At 39.1% G+C, this 13,825-nt stretch overlaps 1 protein-coding gene across 7 annotated transcripts in view; it reads right to left on the minus strand.

The window, feature by feature from the left end:
* SLC16A12 (solute carrier family 16 member 12) overlaps positions 1 to 13,825 on the minus strand; it is a 121,830-nt gene that overhangs the window by 14,442 nt on the left and 93,563 nt on the right. The gene's annotated exons all lie outside the window — the stretch shown is intronic.

Raw genomic sequence — 13,825 nt, forward strand, 5'->3', positions numbered from 1 at the left:
GATGCCCCTCTCAGACGAAGCTTCCAGAGGAAGGATCAGGCAGCAATATTTGCTGTTCTGCAATATTTGCTGTATTGCAGCCTCTGCTGGTGATACCCAGGCAAAGAGGGTCTGGAGTGGACCTCCAGCAAACTCCGACAGACCTGCAGCTGAGGAACCTGGCTATTAGAAGGAAAACTAACAAACTGAAAGGAATAGCATCAACATAAACAAAAAGGACATCCACACCAAAACCCCATCTGTAGGTCACCATCATCAAAGACCAAAGGTAGATAAAACCGCAAAGATGGGCAGAAACCAGAGAAGAAAAGCTGAAAATTTGAAAAACCAGAGCACTTCTTCTCCTCCAAAGGATCACAGCTTCTCATCAGCAATGGAACAAAGCTGGATGGAGAATGACTTTGACGAGTTGACAGAAGTAGGCTTCAGTAATAACGAACTTCTCCAAGCTAAAGGAGGATGTTCAAACCCACTGCAAGGAAGCTAAAAATCTTGAAAAAAGATGAGACGAATGGCTAACTAGAATAAATAGCATAGAGAAGACCTTAAATGACCTGATGGAGCTGAAAACCATGGCATGAAAACTATGTGACGTATGCACAAGCATCAGTAGCTGATTTGATCAAGTGGAAGAAAGGGTATCAGCAATTGAAGATCAAATTAATGAAATGAAATGAGAAGAGAAGTTTAGAGAAAAAAGAGTAAAAAGAAACGAAAAAAGGCTCCAAGAAATATGGGACTATGTGAAAAGACCAAATCTATGTTTGATTGGTGGCCCTCAAAGTGATGGGGAGAATGGAACCAAGCTGGAAAACACTCTTCAGGATATTATCCAGGAGAACTTCCCCAAGCTAGCAAGGCAGGCCAATATTCATATTCAGGAAATATAGAGAACACCACAAAGATACTCCTCAAGAAGAGCAACCCCAAGACACCTAATTGTCAGATTCACCAAGGTTAAAATGAAGGAAAAAATGCTAAGGGCAGCCAGAGAGAAAGGTCGGGTTATCCACAAAGGGAAGCCTATCAGACTAACACGGATCTCTTGGCAGAAACCCTGCAAGTCAGAAGAGATTGGGGGCCAATATTCAACGTTCTTAAAGAAAAGAATTTTCAACCCAGAATTTCATATCTAGCCAAACTAAGCTTCATAAATGAAGAAGAAATAAAATCTTTCACAGACAAGCAAAAGGTGAGAGATTTTGTCACCACCAGGCCTGCCCTACAAGAGCTCCTGAAGGAAGCACTAAACATGGAAAGGAACAATCAGTACCAGCCACTGCAAAAACATGCCAAATTGTAAAGACCATCGATGCTAGGAAGGAACTGCATCAACTAATGGGCAAACTAACCAGCTAACATCATAATGACAGGATCAAATTCACACATAACAATATTAACCTTAAATGTAAATAGGATAAATGTCCCAATTAAAAGACACAGACTGGCCCACTGAATAAAGACTCAAGAGTCATCAGTGTGTTGTATTCAGGAGACCCATCTCACATGCAGAGACACATGCAGGCTCACAATAAAGGGATGGAGAAGATCTACCAAGCAAATGGAAAGAAAAAAAAAGGAAGGGGTTTCAATCCTAGTCTCTGATAAAACAGACTTTAAAGCAACAAAGATCAAAAGACACAAAGAAGGCCAATACATAATGGTAAAGGGATCAATTCAACAAGAAGAGCTAACTATCCTAAATATATATGCACTCAATACAGGAGCACCCAGATACATAAAGCAAGTCCTTAGAAACCTACAAAGAGACTTAGACTCCCACACAATAATAATGGGAGACTTTAACACCCCACTGTCAATATGAGACAGATCAACAAGACATAAGGTTAATAAGGATATCCAGGACTTGAACTCAGCTCTGCATCAAGCAGACCTAATAGACATCTACAGAGCTCTCCACCCCAAATCAACAGAATATATATTCTTCTCAGCACCACATTGCACTTATTCCAAAATTAGCCACATAGTTGGAAGTAAACCACTCCTCAGCAAATGTAAAAGAACAGAAATCACAATAAACTGTCTCTCAGACCACAGTGTAATCAAATTAGCACTCAAGGTTAAGAAATTCACTCAAAACCGCATAACTACATGGAAACTGAACAACCTGCTCCTGAATGACTACTGGATAAATAACAAAATGAAGGCAGAAATAAAGATGTTATTTGAAACCAATGAGAACAAAGACACAACACACCAGAATCTCTGGGACACATTTAAAGCAGTGTGTAGAGGGAAATTTATGGCACTAAATGCCCACAAGAGAAAGCAGGAGAGATCAAAATTGACACCCTAACATCACAATTGAAAGAACTAGATAAGCAAGAGCAAACAAATTCAAAAGCTAGCAGAAGGCAAGAAATAACTAAAATAGAGCAGAACTGAAGGAGACAGAGACAAGAAAAACTCCTCAAAAAAATCAATGAATCCAGGAGCTGGTTTTTTGAAAAGATCAACAAATAGATAGACCACTAGCAAGACTAATAAAGAAGAAAAGAGAGAAGAAACAAATAGACATGATAAAAAATGACAAAGGGGAAATCACCACAGACCCCACAGAAATACAAACTACTATCATAGAATACAAACTACCATCAGAGAATACTATAAACACCTCTACGCAAATAAACTAGAAAATCTAGAAGAAATGGATAAATTCATGGACACATATTCCCAAGACTAAATCAGGAAGAAGTTGGATCCCTGACTAGACCGATAACAGGCTCTGAAATTGAGGCAATAATTAATAGCCTACCAACCAAAAAAAGTCCAGGACCAGACGAATTCACAGCCGAATTCTATCAGAGGTACAAAGAGGAGCTGGTACCATTCCTACTGAAACTATTCCAATCAATAGAAAAAGAGGGAATCCTCCCTAACTCATTTTATGAGGTGAGCATCATTCTGATACCAAAGCCTGGCAGAAACACAACAACAAAAAAAGGGAATTTTAGACCAATATCCCTGATGAACATCGATGCAAAAATCCTCAATAAAATACTGGTAAACCGAATCCAGCAGCACATCAAAAAACTTATCCACCAAGAACAAGTTGGCTTCATCCCTGGGATGCAAGACTGGTTCAACATACACAAATCAATAAATGTAATCCATCATATAAACAGAACCAAAGACAAAAACCACATGATTATCACAACAGATGGAGAAAAGGCCTTCAACAAAATTCAACATTCCCTTCATGCTAAAAACTCACAATAAACTAAGTATTGATGGAACGTATCTCAAAATAATAAGAGCTATTTATGACAAACCCACAGCCAATATCATTCTGAATGGGCAAAAACTGGAAGCATTCCCTTTGAAAACTGCCACAAGACAGGAATGCCCTCACTCACCACTCCTATTCAACATAGTGTTGGAAGTTCTGGCCAGGGCAATCGGGGAAGTGAAAGAAATAAAGGGTATTCGATTAGGAAAAGAGGAAGTCAAATTGTCCTTGTTTGCAGATGACATGATTGTATATTTAGAAAACCACATCATCTCAGCCCAAAAGCTCCTAGAGCTGATAAAAAACTTCAGCAAAGTGTCAGGATACAAAATCAATGTGCAAAAATCTCAAGCATTCCTATATGCCAATAACAGACAGAGAGTCAAATTATGAGTGAACTCCCATTCACAATTGCTTCAAAGAGAATCAAATACCTAGGAATCCAACTTACAAGGGATGTGAAGGACCTCTTCAAGGAGAACTACAAACCACTGCTCAATGAAATAAAAGAGGACACAAACAAATGAAAGAACATTCCATGCTCATGGATAGGAAGAATCAGTATCTTGAAAATGGCCATACTGCCCAAGGTAATTTATAGCTTCAATGCCATCCCCATCAAGCTACCAATGCCTTTCTTCACAGAATTGGAAGAAACTACTTTAAAGTTCGTATGGAACCAAAAAAGAGCCTGCATTGCCAAGACAATCCTAAGCAAAAAGAACAAAGCTGCCAGCATCACCCTACCTGATTTCAAACTATACTACAAGGCTACAGTAACCCAAACAGCCTGGTACTGGTACCAAAACAGAGATATAGACCAATGGAACAGAACAGAAGCCTCAGAAATAACACCACACATCTATAACCATCTGATCTTTAACAAACCTGACAAAAATAACAAACGGGGAAAGGATTCCCTATTTAATAAATGGTGCTGGGAAAACTGGCTAGCCATATGGGGAAAGTTGAAACTGGATCCCTTCCTTATACGTTATACAAGAATTAATTCAAGACAGATTAAAGATTTAAATATTAGACCTAAAACCAAAAAAATCCTAGAAGAAAACCTAGACAATACCATTCAGGACATAGGCATGAGTTAGGACTTCATGATTAAACACCAAAAGCAATGGCAACAAAAGTCAAAATAGACAAATGGGATCTAATCAAATTAAAGAGCTTCTGCACAGCAAAAGAAACTACCATCAGAGTGAACGGCCAACCTGCAGAATGTGAGAAAATTTTTGTAATCCACTCATCTGACAAAGGGCTAATATCCAGAATCTAGAAAGAACTTAAACAAATTTACAAGAAAAAAATTAAACCACCCCATCAAAAAGGTGGCAAAGGATATGAACAGACACTTCTCAAAAGAAGACATTTATGCAGCCAACAGACACATGAAAAAATGCTCATCATCACTGGCCATCAGAGAAATGCAAATCAAAACCACAATGAGATGCCATCTCACACCAGTTAGAATGGCCATCATTAAAAAGTCAGGAAACAACAGGCGCTGGAGAGGTTGTGGAGAAACAGGAACACTTTTACACTGTTGGTGGTACTGTAAACTAGTTCAACCATTGTGGAAGACAGTGTGGCAATTCCTTAAGGATCTAGAACTAGAAATAACATTTGACCCAGCAATCCCATTACTGGGTATATACTCAAAGGATTATAAATCATTCTACTATGAAGACACAAGCACACATATGTTTATTGTGGCACTATTCACAATAGCAAAGACTTGGAACCAACCCAAATGTCCATCAATGATCAACTGGATTAAGAAAATGTGGCACATATACACCATGGAATACTATGCAGCCATAAAAAAGGATGAGTTCATGTCCTTTGTAAGGACATGGATGAAGCTGGAAACCATAATTCTGAGCAAACTATCGCAAGAACAGAAAACCAAACACCGCATGTTCTCATTCATAGGTGGGAAGCGAACAATGAGAACACTTGGACACAGGGCAGGGAACATCACACACTGGTGCCTGTCGTCAGGTGGAGGGATGTGGAAGGGATAGCATTAGGAGAAATACCTAATGTAAATGACAAGTTAATGGGTGTAGCAAACCAACATGGCACATGTATACATATGTAACAAACCTGCACATTGTGCACATGTACCCTGGAACTTAAAGTATAATAAAAAAAAAGAAAATTTCCTGAAAGCATATACACTAAAATATACCTAATCATTATATGTAAATAGTGAGATTAGAAATAATTATTTTAATCTTTATTCAGCATTTTGAATTACTTTACAATAAACATGATTTCTTATGTAACCAGAAATGTGTATATATGTGTGGGTATGTGTGTATGTGCAGAGGAAGAGAAAGAAATATTTACATTGAAAAATAGTTAATTACTTAGAGAAAGACATGTGAACAAGAGGCAATAGTTTGCATCACTGTGCAACTTGGAAGAGCCTTATATGGATTAGCATGGTGTCCTCATTCAGGTAGGAAGCTTTTATAGCCTGGTGATAACAGGGGAAGAAATCAGGCCTGTGGCTTGGGGATGAGATAAGAGGTTATTAATCTCTTTGGAGCTAAGTTCCAATTAATCGTGCTTTAACAATCCATAGTAACCTGTTATGTTCACTCTCCCTCTCCTCTCCAGTTGCTGCTGGATGTGAAAGTAGGTGGTGAAGAGCTTGGAGAAGAAGGGAGAGAACCAGGTATAAACAAGAGTGCTGTGTTAGGCAGGGCCAACTTCATGGGAGTGCAGCCTACACAGTCACATAGAGCCTGGCACTTAGAAGTATGAAACTTGATTTAATGCTTGGCTGTCACTGACTGAATTTTTTTTTTTTTTTTTGAAACAGAGTTTCACTCTTGTTGCCCAGACTGGAGTGCAATGACGTGATCTCGGGTCACTGCAACCTCTGCCTCCCAGGTTCAAGCGATTCTCCTGTCTCAGCCTCCCGAGTAGCTGGGATTACAGATGCGTGCCTCCATGCCCGGCTAATTTTCGTATTTTTAGTAGAGACGGGGTTTCATCATATTGGTCAGGCTGGTCTCGAACTCCTGACCTCAGGTGATCCGCCTGCCTTGGTCTCCCAAAGTGCTGGGATTACAAGCTTAATAATTTAATATTTGAATTTGTGTTTCATACGTGCAGTGCAATGGAACAAAGGAGACTTCATGTAAGCAGAGAAGATACATGCAATATGTGTTTCTGCAGCTCTGTGATCCACCATTCACACACAGTGTTAGAGATGTCCCATAAGCACAGTATTCTGCTAGGCCCACGATTCGAGAGAGTTCAGTTAAGACTCAAAGCCAGTATGAGGAAAGTGTGTTACATCTAAAACTTAGCAGGCCTGGGGATAGGGAATGAAGTGTCTACCAGCCCCAAGAGGCTATGCTTTCCTTTTGAACCAAAACCTGCTTCAAATGCAGAAAGAAGGCAGTGGTGTTCTAAGAATCACAAAGGACCAAGGATTCCTATCACACCCTTTTTCATTCATATCACTTCCCTGTATTAGCGAACCACTAATGCTGAGGGTGATGGCATAGAAGGAAAGAGAAAGATCGGCCAATGCTATTTCCATTTCCTTTCAGTCCTTCCTTACTCATCAATAAGCTGAAGGTAGGAGAATGTCGATAGGATGTGTAAGTCTCAGGAAGTCAAAGGAAAACAGTTGAGTTAGTTTTGTGCAGGGTTTCTATTGTTCTGATGGAAAATGAAGTAAGTATGTATGAGCTACAAAATAAGAGTTGTGTGACTTCAGTGATTCCATATATGAGTTCAAGACTCATATTTGCATTTAAAGCTGACATTGCATAACATAAAGATGTATGGTCAATTCATTCTAATTATTTCACACTCTCATTTACTTTACTTAGAATAACACTAAATAGCAAATTTAAACATCATGAAAAATGTAAAGAGACCACTGAAGAAAGGAAAAAGCTTTCTATTTTAGTACATTTAACAGCATTTCCCCCTGCTTTTTGAGCAAGGGTCCCTGCATTTTCATTTTGCACTGGGCCCTATAATTTTTTTGTTGATCCTAGTGGTAGGAAAGCGAAAATGGAACAGTGTGGTGAGCTAAATTCTAAGTCCCAGCAAAAGGTGGGATGAAGTTTGGCATGCAGGGCATATAGTAAGGATCAACACTTGTAGAAGGAAAGCAAAGGATGCAGGATTAGGCAGAGAGGTCAAACTGCAATGCAGGCCTAACAAATTCTCAGCCAATTCCAGATGAAATGGTCCAGCCCTGATGCACATCCTCAATCAGTCATTGGTGGTGAGTACCCCCTCTACGCCCAAGGGTGTGCTCTTGGGAGAGGCAGCTTTCTGCAGGTGAGGAGAACCTAAGAATTGACAGCTGCAGGCTCTGCTGACTGTACATCCTGCAGCTAAGGCCAAGTGAGTGGCGCATCTCTGTGTTCACCACAGTCCCATTCTTGTATGCCACACTGAATGCTATATGTAATCTCTGTCAAAAGGGTATAAAAAGTGGTCCTTCTCTATCCAGTGATTTAAGAAACCACATATGCTGTAGCAGATCTGATGCTAGATTAATAATTATGTCAGAACTTGGAGTACTAAATAGTCACACCCAACGACAGAGAGAATGGTAACATGAACTGCTTGGCATTGATTAACTGCAACAGTCAAACTAGCTTTAATTCAGTGTAAACAATAACAAAAACCTTATGATGGTTCTTAACATTCTAAAGATTGCTAGTCTAATACTAAAAAGGTTATTTTCTCCTAACCACTAGGACTTCAATTTAAGTGAACAATGTTTCATTGGATTTACCCTCATTATAAAATGCAGAGATGTACCACATAATGACATTTTGATCAACAATTGACTACATATACAATGGTGACCTCATAAGATTATAGTATCATATTTTTACTGTACCTTTTCTATGTTTATATACCCAAGCACTTACCATTGTGTTACAATTGCCTACAGTATTCAGTATCATACAGTAACATGCTGTACAGGTTTATAGCTTAGGAGCAATAGGTTATATGATATAGTCTAGGTGCGCAGTACACACTACTTTCTAGGCTTGTGTGGGATAAGAGGTTATTAATCTCTTTGGAGCTAAGTTCCTGATGCTCTCCCTTTTCCCACTCCCCCACCCAGACAGGCCCCGGTGTGTGTTGTTCCCCTTCCTGTGTCCACGTGTTTTCATTGTTCAGCTTCCACTTATGATTGAGATGATGGAGTGTTTGGTTTTCTGTTCCTGTGTTAGCTTCCCGAAGATAATGGCTTCCAGCTCCATTCATGTCCCTGCAAAGGACATGATCTTATTCCTTTTTATGGCTGCATAGTACATACATAGTGGTGCATATGTACCACATTTTCTTTATCCAGTCTATCACTGATGGGCATTTGGGTTGATTCCATGTCTTTGCTATTGTGAAGAGGGTTGCACTGAACATATGTGTGCACATATCTTTATATTATAATAGTATGATTTATATTCCTTTGGGTATATACCCGGTAATGGGATTGCTGGGTCAAATGGTATTTCTATGCAAAAATTGAAAAATAGGATCTAATTAAACTAAAGAGTTTCTGCACAGCAAAAGAAACTATCATCAGAGTGGACAGACAACCTACAGAATGGGAGAAAATTTTTGCAACCTATCCATCTGACAAAGGTCTAATATCCAGAATCTACAAGGAACTTAAACTTACAAGAAAAAAACAAACAACCCCATTAAAAAGTGGGCAAAGGACATGAACAGATACTTCTGAAAAGAAGACACTTATGTGGACAATAAACATATGAAAAAAGCTCAACATCACTGATCATTAGAAAAATGCAAATCAAAACTACAATGAGATACAATCTCACACCAGTCAGAATGGTGATTATTAAAAAGTCAAGAAACAACAGATGCTGGCAGGGCGGCAGAGAGATAGCAACACTTTTACACTATTCACAGAAATATAAATTAGTTCAACCATTGTAGAAGACAGTATGGTGATTCCTCAAAGACCTAGACAGAAATACCATGAAGTGTGATTCTTTTTTTTCAATCTTTATTGAATATTTTTATGTACAACCAGTTACTACATTTTTTTTTTAGGCAGAGAACACATGTACTTAATTTTACACAGAACACTGAATTAGCCAGAATGTTCTGAACTAAGCACCCTTTATTCCATCCTGCTTTAGCCACTATTTCTTTTGGGAGCAAAGATCTCTCCCCCTATGCCTTTTTCAAAAATATTCAGACTGTAATGTTATTGTAATTTGCTTAGTGGAAACTGAGAGCAGCAGTATAAACATATTTACCCCAAGTCTGATTGTGATTGTGGTGTCCTAAGTTATATCCTAAAGATAGAGAAGGGCCTGGAAAACTCTGTAGAACATCCACTGTGTCCCTGAGGATCAATAATGAAAGATGTTAGCATGTGTGGATGACCTGGGTTCCGCCTGGGAGGTTTGTTTATTTACTTGTACATAGGAGCATACCATAGAAGTTCTTTTTCAGATGGAGGGATTAGCAAATTTTTTCTTCTTTAAAGAACCAGCATCCATTTGCTGTTGATAAAGATAAAATTGTTTATAGTGCTGCCAAATCTAAGCAGCTGTTATTAGAATCTCCTCCAGTTTCATCACCAATTGAATCCAATATGCATTAGCCCATATACCTCTGGTCAAACGAGGCAGGAGTTTTCAAACATGTTAGATTGGGCAAGTGATAACACAAAATTGGGCGTCTATGAGCTTCATTCTCTTCATGGTTCTTCTACAGACAGAAGTATGACAATTTGACCTTTGGGTCTATTTACCTGTCTGAAAAATAACAGTTATAGGCACTTTGGAACCATCTACTTACTTCTTTTTTGGTGTACAGAGGATTTAAGAGTTAAGCTCCCTTAGTTATCCAATTGAAAGATTTGGCATAAGCACACCAACTATGATTAAGGAAACGACTAAAGTGACAGGCATTCTACCACCGGAAGATATTTCTGGAGTGAACTGATTTTGCCTTTCAATTCATCATCAAATTCATACTTGGATACAGCTTAATATTAAGCAGATAGAATAAATTGCCTTTACTGTTCACATACTGAAGAGCTTTGCTTAATTAGGATTTGGTTGGGAACAAGGTGGTAAAGAGGCATTATTAGTGATTATTCCTGACACTTTTAAACAGTTTTTAAGTTCTTAAAATACATCCAATCCTGAATTTCAAAGAAGAGAAAGAATCATGGGGTGATGGTAAATCAGGATGGATTATCCCCTTCCTATAAATTGCAATGTAGGGTGAGTTAACAAACCACTTTAGGCTCCTGAGTTAACTTTTGATCTTACTGGAAAAAAAATTGTGCAAGTAAGATGTGTTTAACTTTTTCCTATTTGTCTGTGGTATGTCAGAGGAGGGGCAAGCCTAAGAAGTTTACACTAAAGTAAAACACTGTGGAAAGTAAGGAGAAAATTTGAGGAGCACTCAGGAATACCTGTTTCTCTGCAATTTTTCCTATGGAGAAATTTTGCACTAAGATATACATTTTATGAGAAGAAAAGATAATTCCTTGGTTCCTAGGTTCCTTAGTCTGAAGTGTGATTCTTAAGAGGGTCTCTGTAAGAGGAATTTGGAGACATTTATTCCCTTGGTACTATGACTTCTCATCGCTGATATGACAGCTCACTGGGTATTAAGAAGTTGCCCATGTTAAGACAATGACTCCCATAACCATTTTAAAAAAACAAAAAACAAAAAACAAAAACCCATGTCTTGTAATACACAGTTGTTCCAAAGGATAAGCTGCAGAGTTTGCATGTTTGTGTGTGTATGTGTATGTTTGTGTGTTTGTAGTGTGTATGCAGGGGCAGTTAGAAGTGTGGTGTACGTATGAGAATAGTTTAGGAAGCTATTGAATTATGTATTGGAAAGACCATAGTGGTTTCTGTGTTTGTGTGTGTGTGTGTGTGTGTGTGTGTGTGTGTTTCAAGAGTCAATGGATTATGAATGTATGTACAGTGACAAATAAGATGAGAAGTAAAAAACAAAACAAAACAAAACAAAAAACTAGAATTCCAGTCCAACTCTGTCCTGCTAGACAAAAAGAAATGTAGGCCGGGCACGGTGGCTCACCCCTGTAATCCAAGCACTTTGGGAGGCCAAGGCGGGCAGATCACCTGAGGTCAGGAGTTCGAGGCCATCCTGGCCAACATGGTAAACCCCATTTTACTAAAAATACAAAAAATTAACTGGGCATGGTGGCATGCGCCTGTAATCCCATCTACTCAGGAGGCTGAGACAAGAGAATCACTTGAACCCGGGAGGCAGAGGTTGCAGTGAGCTGAGATCATGCCACTGCACTCCAGCCTGGGCAATAAGAGTGAAACTCCATCTCAAAAAATAAAAATAAAAATAAAATAAATGTAGGCAAGTCAATCTTTCTGAGCATCAGTGTCCTAATCTATTAAATAGAGGGTGAATAAATCACAAGGCTCACATGAGACTATATGATTGGGAGACTTATCTTAATATCTCATTGAAAAGCACTATGGGCAACTCCACAAAAGTGCAACTTCATCATGAAGACTCAACTACCCCTAAGGTTCCAGCATGATCCCTCCTTCTAAAGCATTGTGCCCACTTCCAGAACTCCCTCATCATGGGAATGATGGAAGCTTCTATACGAAGGACTAAGATGAAAAGGATTCCTTTTAACTCCACAACTTCTTTAAACCCAGAACACAAGACTCATAATATAGATGAGTTTTTTGTTGTTGTTTGTTTGTTTGTTTTGAGATGGAGTCTCGCTCTATCACCCAGGCTGGAGTGCAGTGGCGCGATCTCGGCTCACTGCAAGCTCCGCATCTCGGATTCACACCATTCTCCTGCCTCAGCCTCCTGAGTAGCTGGGACTAGAGGCGCCCGCCACCTCACCCAACTAACTTTTTGTATTTTGTTTAGTAGAGACAGGGTTTCACCGTGTTAGCCAGGATGGTCTTGATCTCCTGACCTCGTGATACACCCACCTCAGCCTCCCAAAGTGCTGATATTACAGGTGTGAGCCACCACGCCTGGCCTATAGATGAGTTTTATAGACTCATATTATAGACTCATAATCTAGACTTCTTAATGTCCAGGGAGCTGTCATATCAGTGATGAGAAGTCACAATGCCAAAGGGATAATTGTATCCCAATTCCTCTTACAGAGGTCTTCTTAAGAATCACACTTCAGCCCGGCGCAGTGGCTCACACCTGTAATCCCAGCACTTTGGGAGGCTGAGGCGGGTGGATCACCTGAGTCAAGTTCGAGACCAGCCTGCCCAACATGGTGAAACCCTGTCTCTACTAAAAATACAAAAATTAGCCTGGCGTGGTGGTAGATACCTATAATCCTAGCTGCTTGAGAGGCTGAGGCAGGAGAATTGCTTGAATCTGGGAGGAGGAAGTTACAGTGAGTGGAGATTGCACCATTGCACTCCAGCCTGGGCAACAGAGGGAGACTCCGTATCAAAAAAAAAAAAAAAAAAAAAAAAAAAAAAAAAAAAAAACCCCAAACAAACAACAATAACAAAAAAAACACACTTCATAGTATTTCTGGTTCTAGGTCAGGGAGGAATCACCACACTGTCTTCCACAATAGCTGGACTAATTTATATTCCCATCAATAGCATAAAATCACTCAGCATCAATTATATTATTTTGAACAAATCTGTAGTTTATCATGACACACAATCAACCAACCTTACTGTAGCAAAGATAAACATCTTATTCTATCCTGCATTGTATCTGTGCTATGGGAGGGACATTGATGCCTCTACTGATGATGCCATCAAATAATTAGTCCAAATTACTTTTTTGTAAGGGTCTGCTGCCAGAGGAGAGAAATAAAGATTTCCATTTGAATGAAAGCACCTGTAGAGGAAAGAGCTAACACATGTAGACTTCAAATGCATATTTACTCCAAATATAAATGAGATGGATGAGTCCTAACATACATGCATCTAACTTAAGCATATTCAACACTGTGACCTTGGAGAAAAGTAAGAGGGAGAAGAGAGCAGGCAAGAATGAGAGAATCCCTGTATCTATGTTTGTGCTCTCCTTCAACCTAGAAGTCAGCCTTCACTACAAGAGCCAAAATGCAAAATAAAGCAAAATAATTTAAATTCTAGGTTTTAAGCTTTCAGGGGCTTAATGAGCCCTAGGGAGCAAAGGAGTTTTCCAGGATTATTTTGGCCTTACAAGTTTTATCCTTTCTGGGATGAATATAGACCCTAACCCTGTGTAAGATTAACTCTGTGTGACACATTCACACATCCACTACAAACTTTATAATCATACTCTTGTCACCTGGCACCCGTTTTCCTCACCGCTAGACTTAAAGCCACATCGCACCATCATGATTATGATCTCTTGTCATCAGTTTGCCCATAGTGTTTTTTTTTTTATATTTATGAATTGTAGATCACACATCCTATTAGCTTTGTAAAACTTTAATGAATAAGATCTATCTTAATTTAGATTTATCATTACGATGAAAGAGTTAAAAATTCTGGAGAAACACATTCGTAGAAATTATCTTACCCTCCCCTGGAGCTATGCCGG

Source organism: Macaca thibetana, chromosome 9 (assembly GCF_024542745.1).
Source record: "Macaca thibetana thibetana isolate TM-01 chromosome 9, ASM2454274v1, whole genome shotgun sequence".
Taxonomy (NCBI): domain Eukaryota; kingdom Metazoa; phylum Chordata; class Mammalia; order Primates; family Cercopithecidae; genus Macaca; species Macaca thibetana.